The sequence below is a fragment of the Podarcis liolepis genome (assembly GCF_965112155.1).
Source record: "Podarcis liolepis genome assembly, chromosome: 6".
In the NCBI taxonomy this organism is placed as follows: domain Eukaryota; kingdom Metazoa; phylum Chordata; class Lepidosauria; order Squamata; family Lacertidae; genus Podarcis; species Podarcis liolepis.
The window spans coordinates 32,704,702-32,716,290 of NC_139559.1; positions in this window are offsets into that span (position 1 = coordinate 32,704,702).

Consider the following 11,589-nt stretch of genomic DNA (forward strand, 5'->3'; position numbering starts at 1 on the left):
TGGGTTTCACACGGGCTGGGCTGGGCTGGGCAGGGAGCGAGAGGCTCACATGGGAGGAGTTAAAGGGGAACTTTCTCCGCACTCCCTCCTTCAGGGCTGGCAGGAATTTCATTCAAAAGGAAAGGGGAAAGACCTGTTAGCAGCTCAGGAATTTGTCTGGAAACGTGTGTTTTTTTAGAGAGAGAGAGAGAGAAGAAGAAGAGGAAGAAGAAGAGAGATACTGACAGAGCCTAAAACCTCATCAGACAACAGATGCTGGGGGATTTGTGTTCGTGCCCCCCCCCTGGACCCTAAGTTGGCCAAGGGCCCTGGAGGACACTGTTCATTTGCCTGTGTTGAATTAAGATTCAGTCGCCAGTCCAGAAGAAGGGACTCTTCCTTCGTCTTAAGCTGCAAAATATCTTGGGTTCTAGCCCACAAAAGAATCTTTCCCTGTAAATGTATTCCTCTTTCAGGTGCCAAGAGACTCTTGATTGTTCTCCCTATTATAGGGTCATGGTTGTCTGTTAAAGGTGAGTCAGCTGAATCACATCCTGCCCTTATAATGAGAAGTCAGGGTGGGAGGATTTTCTGGCTTAGAAAATGGTGCAACGAACTGATTTCAAACTTAACTGTGTAGAAGAGTTAAGTCTGAGAGTCATCCATACCAAATTTGGGCATAGGAAACAAATTATTTTGAATTAAACAGAGGATAAGTGACTTTGCGAAGTTGATGGGTAGTGTTTTTGTTTTTCTCATCCATAGACCTGGCTAGAGTAATTATTAGGGAAATATCCATCCATTTATACTGCACTTTTTGGGAAATGTTTTTTTTGAATTAGGTCAAGGTGAACACCTTGCACATGCCATTACCATTACCCACAAGTTTTGGGGGATGTTTGTAGTTTTGTTTTGGTTTTTTAATTAAAAGGGCATTTTGTAGCCAGTGTTATTCAATGGGAGTTCATAAGGATGCCCCCTGCACATGCTCAGTAGGAACCTGTTGTGAGAGAAGGTTGTAGATGTGATGTTGAATGGACTGTGAATGCAAAGAAGGCTGGCTGGAATATGGCCATCAGGCTCTGTACATGTTACTGGTTTGAGCACATCTAGGTCACTTTCACCCCTCAATTTGGATCAAAACTGGTTCGGGGGAAGATGCATCAAAATGCAGTCTTTCGTAAGAAACATCAGGATAGATGTAAAATGTGGCTAACCCGTGTACACCACTTCTTGAACCAGTAGTGAGAGTGTCCTGGGTGCAGGGTAAATGGGAGTGTTTACACAAAGTTTGTGACTGTATGACAGGCAGAAAAAGATGCAAGGGAAGATGAGGAGAGAGATATGAAAGTACTCATAGACCCAAGGCTCACCATAAACAGTTCAGGTAAAGTAGGAGGTTAGAAGTTAAAGGAGACAGGGAGATGAAATCACAGGAGATGAGTAAACATAGTTTGAGAGCAATGGGGGAGGTAGAAATATTTCAGAAGTACATAGTAGCTGGATTTCTGATAAGCACATGAAAGCCTTCAGGGGGGAAAGAGATTTAGGAGACTTGTGTGTGCACTTTTTCCTTCTGAATTCTCCCATTTTCTTTTGTGAACCTCAAGGTTGGCTTGCCAATTAACCTAAAGAAAACACCATCCTGGCCTGCCCCTGCCCCTTTAACAGTACAATGTGCAAATGTGAATGTAGGGCATATTAAGCTAAATTAGCCACTTAGCTTGCATATAAATCTCTGCTCTTTCAAATGGTGTGTAATTTCTTATTAATGATACTATTTCTTTCTTTTTTGTTCAGCCAAAAAGACTCCCCAGAGTGGCTTACATGCAGTCAATTACAACAAGATAGTGCCTGCCTGCAGGCTTGCAATCTAAAAGGTACAACACACAAGGAAAAGAGGAGGGAAGAAGAACAAGCTAACACAGACACCAAGTCTTAAATAGTAGCTCTTATAAAGACCAGCTGGAAATAGTTTGGGGCATGAGATGATGGAGCTGATTTTTCAACAGAGCTGATAGAATGAGTCCTGCTTCTCATCTCTCCCACTAAGTTTTCCATTGAGTTTCTCATTTTCAATTTCAGATTTCCCTGCTGAGAGAGTTGCTAGCATAGCCTTCTCTAAACATACTACAATTACATTTACAATTAACAAAAAACAAATGAACAAAGAAACAAAACAACCTTTCAGTTTGACCTGTTGTGTTACGGGGTTGTTATGTTCACTCAAGCTACAAAATGAAGGCAAATCACAGCTGTTAGGGCCATGTAATTAATAGACATCTTATTTAGGCAATATTGATAGGATATGGCATTATTTCCTGGTATTAATTCAAGCTTCAGTGCTCCCTAGGAGATGGATGGTTGTAAGTGGCAGAGCTAAGTCCCAGATTCCTCTGTTCAGCTAAAGCTACTGTCCGACAATACAACCATCCACATAGAGTGATAGATATCAGTATTGTCTAAATAAAGGTCGCACCCTTAACAGAGGCAATAAGAGCTATAATTTCCTGGCATTCTTGGGGAAACATGGAAAGTACATTCACAATTAATTTGTTAACTAAGTAAAGCATAGACTATAGCACTGGCACTTCAAATGCATCACATCTTTAGAGCTACAATGTCATATACAGAGCCTGATGAAGTTCAACTAGATAGAAACATAGAATTATAGAGTTGGAAGGGACCTTAAGGGTCATCTAGTCCAGCCTCCTACAATGCAGGAATCTCACCCATAGTCATTCTTGGGTGAGCTCGAACCACCAAGCTTCTGAACCATTGCGTCCATAAGTTTCCTTCACTCTCGATCCAGGGAAGAGAAAGTTTAAAGACGTGCAGGGCAGATTCGAGAGTAAACCATACGCGGAATGAGTCTGCAGCTGAGTTTGCAGCTTGATGGAGGTAGAAACTGTCTTACGCTGCCATTTCTACGGGGATATTTATTACCCCTGCTGTGCAAAAATCTCCAAATGAATCTGAACTTCAGTGTCTAAAATCCCTGGTAGAGGACAAGGATCCTGAGATCACGTTAAGGGTAGCCAAATTCTGTGTGATTGCCATAAAACTTAGGGGACAAGCTGTGCTATCATAATGATTAAGGCCTTAAATGATAATTTTAGGTTATATATTAGTGACTAAGTTTTAATTTATATATTTTTTAACTGTTGCTATATCTGTTGTGTCCCTGTTATACCAAATTGCAAATTCAAATGTATCCCTATCGTGTTTTATGACTTCCTTGATATTGTACATGGGCTGGAACTGGTCTGTGACCGAAATAATAAATTCAATTCAATTCAAAAGACAGATAGACCTTGCTGGTTGTTGGCATCCATCTGTCTTGAGAGACAATGGAGTGAGCCTCTGGGGGTGAAGTCAAACTGCTGCATTAGCACCACCGAAGTGACCTTGCTGCGGTACAAGCCTGAGCAATGTACCCTATATGGCGGTCCAAAGGAAAGCAGAGTAATACGTTTGGCACCAGCTTGGCTGCAAGAGTTGCCGGAAGGAGGCTATTCCTTAGCCTTTTATTATCCCAAAAATATCCCACTGCAGCTTTCCTTCTCCTCGATGGGCTACCTTCCCAGATGGACGAACCCCATCTGCCCCACACTTCCCTCTTACAGCACGCACAGAAACTGCCTTCATGACTGTTGGACCCACTACTGGGCTTCATCCGCCGGCGCCTGTCTTCACATGCAGGGGTCGTCCCTAACTCATGGAGGGTTTGAGACCTTGAGAATTTAATTTCCAAACACTGGGGTGGATGGTAGAAAGGGATTCTAAGCAAATAACCAGCATCAGACAACAGTTTATCTCTAAACAGTTAAGAAACTATGAATAAAAAGCAGCTTCAACAATCAGTTAATCAGAGAAGCTAACCTTGGATTCTCCAGATCACCTTTCACCATAGGTAATGCAGGCTGTGGCTCCAAAAACCGGACGACCACAGGATCCTCACCTAAGTTGAACAAATAACTCATCCTGATAGCCAGAGATTTATTTTGTATATTTTACCAGAAGTAAATATACACTGGTGGTATCTGGAATAGTGATGCTTGAAAAATCCATTGTTCCCATTTCCCCCCAGCAGGCAGCATTATTATTATTATTATTATTATTATTATTATTATTATTATTATTATTATTATTAATTATAATAATTATACCCCACCCATCTGGCTGGGTTTCCCCAGCCACTCTGGGCAGCTCACAGCATATATCAGTACATACTAAAACATCAAACATTACAAGGTAGCTTTTCAATTTTATCATGTTGATTTATTCTCTGTATAGTTTAGTTGTATGTTCATGACTCAGAAATGCTAATAATTAAGTAATATATAAACAGTGCTTTTTCTAGGGGGGTGCAGGGGGATGCATACCCCTAAACATTTTGTGAATCTTAAGTTTGGCCTCATTGAGGGGCAGCATTTCAATAAGAGTAGGAAAATGAGAGGACCCCTAAACATTTTTTTAAAGAAAAAAGCACTGTATATAAATGTCTTAAATAAATAAATCCAATGCATACTGGCATAATACACACCTCCTAGAATAATGTCCTGATTGGAAAGCAGCTAATTTTCAGATTTTGTACATCTCCAAATGTTACAATGCTGTCCTCAGCTCAAAAATTAGTAACATGTTTTTAAAACTGCATATTTAGATATAAAATATGCTTAGAAACGTTTGCTTTGGGGGGAGATGAATTTAGAATAGTGCATGTGGTAAGGAAATACATATTTAACTACTAATTTTCATACAGATCAGTAGACTGATCCATCCATCTCTATTCTGATAATCCAAGTCCCACTGGACTTGCTGTCAGATGTCAGATTTATATCAGTTTTGCACCACTTTAACTCTCATTAATAACTCTGGAATAACTCTACTATTCCAAAGACTCTTGGAATAGTGGTTTGGTAAAGGATGAAGTATGGAGAATTCTCCATAGTTCCCTAGTTAGCCTAGCACAGAACCACACAGCCCAGGGTTCCATTGCAGCCTGTGCAAATGTCATGTAGATATATGCCCTGTATGTCTGATTAGTGACCTGAAATGGAGGAGGAATCCATTTTAAACAGATTTATACATGAAACATAGTGGCTTCAGTCACATCAAATGCCACTCATATAAGATCACAACTTGCACTGACAAACTACTGATGTCTGAGCCACCAATGCATTGTATTTTTTTAAAAGACTAATTACATGCAAAATTATACACCCAAATGTTATATGTAGAATATATATAAAAGTATAATATATACTTTAAAGATTCATGTGGTACTAAGCTTTATAATTATTATTACACAAGTATTTGTATACACTTACATTCATTGCTGTATGTATCTGGTTACTTTAGGAAACCTAGAATATATATGTGAGGATTGTTAATCTTTGGAAGAGCAACTGTAAACAAAAGTGTTTGCTTCTCACTGAGACCAAGGGATGAGGCAGGAATTAGAAAAATATTCAGGGAGTTAACCTTGATATGGAGATTCTCAACACCAATAGGAATTAGCCACTAGCATAATGTAGTTAGGCAGGCATCTATTCATCTCTTTTATTTGTTTCACTTATTGCCCTGCTTTTTCACCTGACAAGACTAGAGGAGTGGCATATAAAAACACAGTTTAAAAATACAATATACACTAAAATCGCATGCACACTTGTAGAGAGCATCATCATCTTCATCATCACCCATAAGTTTATTGTACTAGCCAAAGGCCATGACAATTTATGTAAAAAGAAAATAAAACAAGTGTAAAGACAAAAGATCTAAAAGGCATGAGCAGATAATAAGGTCTTCTGCTGTAGACTTGGTGCCAGGCCATCCTTCTTGGGGAGTTCCAGAGACAGTGTGCCACCAGATAAAGGCTGTTTCAGGGGTGCCAACTTGAATAAAATATTGTGGGGGCCCAGGTAAGCATTGCCCCGTATAATCGTTCACATGACACAGTGCAGACACACCATTTGAATGGGAGTGCCCATCTACTTTGTGGGGACCGAGGCCCCCACGACCCCTAGGAGTTGGCTCCTGTGGGCTGTGTCTCTGATCACTGCCTACTCCATTTCTGATGGTGAAGGGACTTGAAGAAGGGCTTTTGAAATCATCTTAAAGCTCCTGTCAGGTTCATGGTTATAGAATAAAGTAGCCCTGAAGGAAGCCAGGTTCTAAGCATTTAGGGTTTTACTCGTTTTTTAAAAAAACCAGCACTTTGAATTGTGTTGAGAAAACGGAGAAGGAAACCACTGGCAATCGATACAGCTGCACCAGCGTCACAATTCAACCCCTGTGTTTTGAACCAACTGTGGTTTCCAGATAGTATTTAGAACCAGTCCCACTTAGGATGCATTATAAAGTTACCTGAGTGTGTGTATGACTTTGGCCCGGCTCTCTTTCCGTCCAGTAGAGGGCAGCAGCTGGCATACGACATTGAGCTGGCGAAAGGTGCTTTTGTGCCACAGAGGCTGGCTAGGCCTTCAAAGATGAGACTGGATCTAATAGCACCCCCAGGTGGTGAATCTGATCTTTTTAGGCAGGGCTGGAGAACCTGAGGTCTGGGGGCCCATTGCGAGCCTCAAGGCCTCTCCAGTCAACCTTTGGGACTCACCTCAGAACTGCCGTGCCTGGCCTGGGATGTGCCCTGATCTTCTTCCATGTGCAGGGCTTGAGGTATCAGAGGTGTGAAAATCTGCACAAGCCCACAGGTGTGAAACATGGCACGGGATTCTTGCTGCTGGCTGTGATCTTCTTGGGACCTGCTGCCGCCCTCACCTGCTTCATTCCATTACCCTTAGCCCTGGGCATTTTGGAAGCGTCTCCAGAGCACATACCGTGCTCTTGTTTGGAGTGTAGGTAGAGTGAATGCTTTCCCTCCACCCACCCCGGTGGTGGGGTGGGCGTGTGGTGGTGTATTTTTCTGCTCCTGCTTTCTTCAGAGGGCACTTGTTGTGAAAGTTGAGGCTCACATTCTTGCGGCTTGGCTAGAAGCTCTGTGTTCGCTGTGTCCAAACGCACTCAGCTTAAAAGCGCTTGCTTTCCTTTGCTATTTTAGGGTATCTTGCCATCAGGTTCTACGGCACAGCTGTAGATAAGTGGCATGGATGGAGAGGAAAGGGAGCCAGATGCCTGGGGCTTTGTTTATGGACTTGCCCTCTATGTGGCTTGGAGAAGGCCACAGGGGAGCCATTTGCTGGAGCGAAGAGGGGTGGGCAGAGGCCCTGGCCTGCTGCTCCCAGCAGGGCCATCCAGGGTCTGAAATGCCACAGGCAGCCCCAGTCAATGACTCCTGGACGCATTTCAAGATGTAAACACAAGATCAAGGCAGTGCAAACACACAGCCAGCCCTTAAATGGCCCAAAATGGTTTAGAAGGTCATAGGCCAATGGTGGCCTAAAACCACATACATTCCAGGTTTCTTCTTCTTTTTAAAAAAGAACACTTGATTGCGTTCATCTCTGAATTTAAACTCATCCCCCTTGATCAGACTAATTTGTTCCTAGGAGGATGACGAGTCTGTTGCATTTTCAGCATCATGCTTTCCCCATCCTACAACAACAGTTATCAATGGTTTGCAGGGGAAATGGTTCCAGAAAGAGAGGTGCATTTGTGTGTGAGCTTGCATCAGAAGATAGATCTTCCCAGTGTTTCCCCCCCCCCTAAAAAAATGTTTAGGGGTCCTCTCATTTTCCTACTCATATTGAAATACTGCTCCTCAATGAGGCCAAACTTAGATTCACAAAATGTTTAGGGGTAGGCACCTCCCTGCGTTCCCCCAGAAAAAAGCACTGGATCTTCCAACTGCTTAGCAGGTGCAGCATTAATAAATCAGAAAATAGTGCAATAAATCCTGTTCCTTGCTGGGCCTAGAAGAGGATACAGGCACACTCTTGCACTTAGGCAAGTTTCTCATGGGGATTCTTCTCTTGTTTCATCTATGTTGCTAACTAAATAGCATGTGCAAGTGTGCATGCATGCACTGAGCGTCACATGCACTGCCGAAGAAATGAGTGCCAAAGGATGACTATAGGTCCTGTGAGTCAGTGTTTCCTTGCAGCAGACAGGGAATTAAACCAAAAAGACAGTGAGATTATTAGTTAACTTTCATCCGGCTACTATAGCTGTGCATTTAATTAACCTTTAACAGCAGCTCAGTATGCACCCATTTGCATGCTGTGAATAGTTTCATCTGCTGATTTCTGCAGATCAAGCTGTTTTTAAAGGTACAACAGCCATTTTTTCTCCATGTAGTTGGTAACTCTGGTGAGACACAACTAAGTCCAAAACTTGTTGGAATAGTTTTGGTTTGCATTGGAGGAAATTTGGGGTTTTAACTTAGGGGATCTCCTGGCTTGCAGTCAAAATGACCCTTGCCTTCCCAGCAGACTCGCCTTTTTAAAAAAATATGACACCAACCTGTGTTTGGTCAAGCCCTATCTTCTTCTCTACATGCTTTTAAGGCTGATTTTCCAACACTGAATATCCATGCCAGGAAAAGCACCCCCTGTTGGCATAGGCTGAAAGAGAGTAGCTTCACAGAGACTGTCCTGGGAGGTTTGTGAATAACTGGCTTGAAGGAACATCCGTCTCCTACCTCCTTACCTAGTAGCCTGTGGACATCACTACATTGCAGAGTAAGTTCTCAACGTGTCCAAAAAAATCTGTGACCTGCTTTCATCTTTAGCAGACAGAGGGTGGAGCTTCATATTTATCAGTGTATGCATGAGTGTGTGTGTGCATGAGCATGTTTGCATGGCAGCTGTGTAAGTGCAAGGCTAAGTGTGTCTTCAGGGGTGCATAAACATTAGTGAAGTATAAGAATAGGTTCATGTGTGTGTGGACGTGAGAGAGAATAAATAGGAGCAAATAGACCTTTGCCTGCTCCCTGGCAACTATTGGGAATATTAGCAATGATTTCTTTGTGCTTCAATCTGCTTTTGCTTAGAAATGATAAAGGTGCATTAGGGCAGACAATGGCTGCTAAAATGTTTGCATCCAAATCTAACTGTGCTGTTTCCTTGAACCCAATAGCCAAAATTAGTGAGGCAGCCCACAGGGTCAGCCAAAGACGTTTTGATGCCAGAGGCAAAGGACAAGAAGGTGCATACAAACGGGCACTCGAATCTTCCTTCAACCTTGGCAATGAGACAATATCTTCAACTGCACAGAGGGGGCAGCAGGCTAGTTCAGGAGGTGCAGGGCAGCTTGCTCAAACTCTGTTTGCTACACACTTGACCAATGGCTATTTCTCTCTGTCTAATGGTAGGGCCGGTCTTGGCAACCCAGAGCAAGGCAATTCACTCACTACATTTACAAATGAAAGTTTCCAGTTTTATTACTGATCCTCTTCCTGTCCTTTTAACAACTATTCAATGCACATCAGTTAAGCAAGCAAAGCTTTCCCAAAAACTTTATCTCCGTGGCTGGAAGAAAAAGAAGTCCTGCATGTCTGCATGTTGGGCTGCTGGTAGAGCATGAGAAGAGGGCCAGTAATGATGCTACCTGCCACCATGATTGCCGTGCAAAGGCAGGACTGGTGCTGCAGGTGAGGGGGGGAAAGAGAGAGTGGTTGAGCTCTGGCCTGCTCCTGTGGGCTGTAACTCTGTCTCCCATTTCCTGGCGACACCCCCAGCTCAGGTTGCTTATGCATTTCACATTGTAGACTCCCAATTGCTTCTTTTCTTTCCTTCTCTTTAATTGTGATGCTCTCGGGAGCCAGACACTATCTGGGGCCTTTGTTCCTTGCTTAGAGCAATCTCCCTAGCTTTGATCTCCATTTCAGGGCCTCCTTTTCTTAAGGCCATTCTCCAGAAACAAAACCCAACAAAGCCAGAAATCTAAGACTCACTTTGAGCAGTGAGCCTTCCGCCCACCTGCTTTGTCTGTAAAGCATCCCCAGAAGCTAAGAGGTGCGTGGGGAGGGGGGAGGGGGGAGGGAGGAAGTATGACTTGCGTTCTTGACAGATGTGTAGCTTCCATAGCATCTGGCCTGTGCCCTCAGAGCTGAGTTTCCTCCCTCCCTGGGATAAATTGCAAGGTGGCTTCCCAAGGAAAGGGTTGACCCAGCTTCACCTGCTTTCGGCTGTGAGTAAGAATGAGATGATACTTGAGCATTAGCCACAGAATCTCTATTTTCTGCTTTCATCACAACCATTAGGGATTGGGTCAGGCTTCTCCCTGCTTTAAATGGGTGGATCCTAAAAACACAGGATTGGGAAGGGAGGGAATATCATGTTCAAATCCATGTTAATAGGGAGGACCATCAACTTGTACGGTCGTCACATTTTATGCCAAGCAACCAGCTTAAAGTATGACACAAGCGAAGCCCAGGTGTGCCACATAATGATGCTGGTGGTACAACAAACAGCTCCAGGTGCATAAAGTAAGTGATCAGGTGCAGGAGCAACCAAGGCCTGAGTAAGACTGACAACCTATTTCTTGTCTCTGATGAGTAGTGTTGTAAACAAAAATCTGCCCTTTTCCCTTATGGGGTATCCAAGAGCCCATATAGAGTCCTTACATAGGTTCCCTATTGATAGGAGAAAATAATAGAGGCCAACCAGAGAATATTGAGATGCAAAATTCTTATCACAGTAGAATGAATACAGGACTACAGTGGTACATTGGTTCTCGAACTCAACCCGTTCTGGAATTCCGTTCGACTTCCAAAACGTTCAAAAACCAAGGCGTGGTTTCTGATTGGCTGATTGGCCCGGAAACAATGCCAATAGCCGAAATGGATGTTCAGCTTCCAAAAAATGTTTGCAAACCGGAACACTTACTTCCGGGCGTTCAGGAGCTGGTTGTTCATCAGCTAAGCTGTTCGGGAATGAAGGTTCCACTGTATAACTCCCCAGCATCCCTAACCGCTGGCTATGTGGCTGGGACTCAGAATGGCAATGGCACCCACCTGAGAGGTGCTGGAACTAAGAGAACGAGGGAGGTGCTCATGGTGAGTTCCGGCACCTCTTTTTCTAGAAAAATAGCACCGGCTGGGACTGATGGGAGCTGAAGCCAAACAATATCTTGTTGGCCACAGATGCCCAATCCTTGCTCCAGAGCAGGTGTGGGGAACCTTTGGTCCTTTATATGTTGCTGGAACGACCACTCCCATCATCTTTAGTCATTGGCAATATTGGCTGTGGCTGATGGGAGTCACAGGCCAACAGCGTTTGGAAGGCCAAGGGTTTCCTCACCACCCACCTTAGAGATTTGGACAATTTGGACATTCATACATAAAACTTTGGTTCACTTTGTGGAAGTCTGGCCTAGTCATTGGCTTGGCTAAGCTGGATTGTGGGTTAGCTTTGCTGTTGCTGCAAATTGCCCTGTCGGTCATCTTGGTTGACCTAATTCCAAGGCAACGTGTTCCCATGCTGCCATTGTTCAAGCTGGCAGAACAGAGCAGCTCTGTACTCAGCTACTCTCATGCTATGTTGTCATGCTATACAGTCTTGCATCATCCCTCCATGCTAAACAGGAAAAAAAGTGGGGAGGGGAGCAGGTTGTTCCATTTTTGTTCCTAGAGTGTGTCCTGACACTTTCCTTGCCTCACTGCTTGTTAATTATGATACAAATGTAGAGGCACCATTGGTCTCCTCTGTA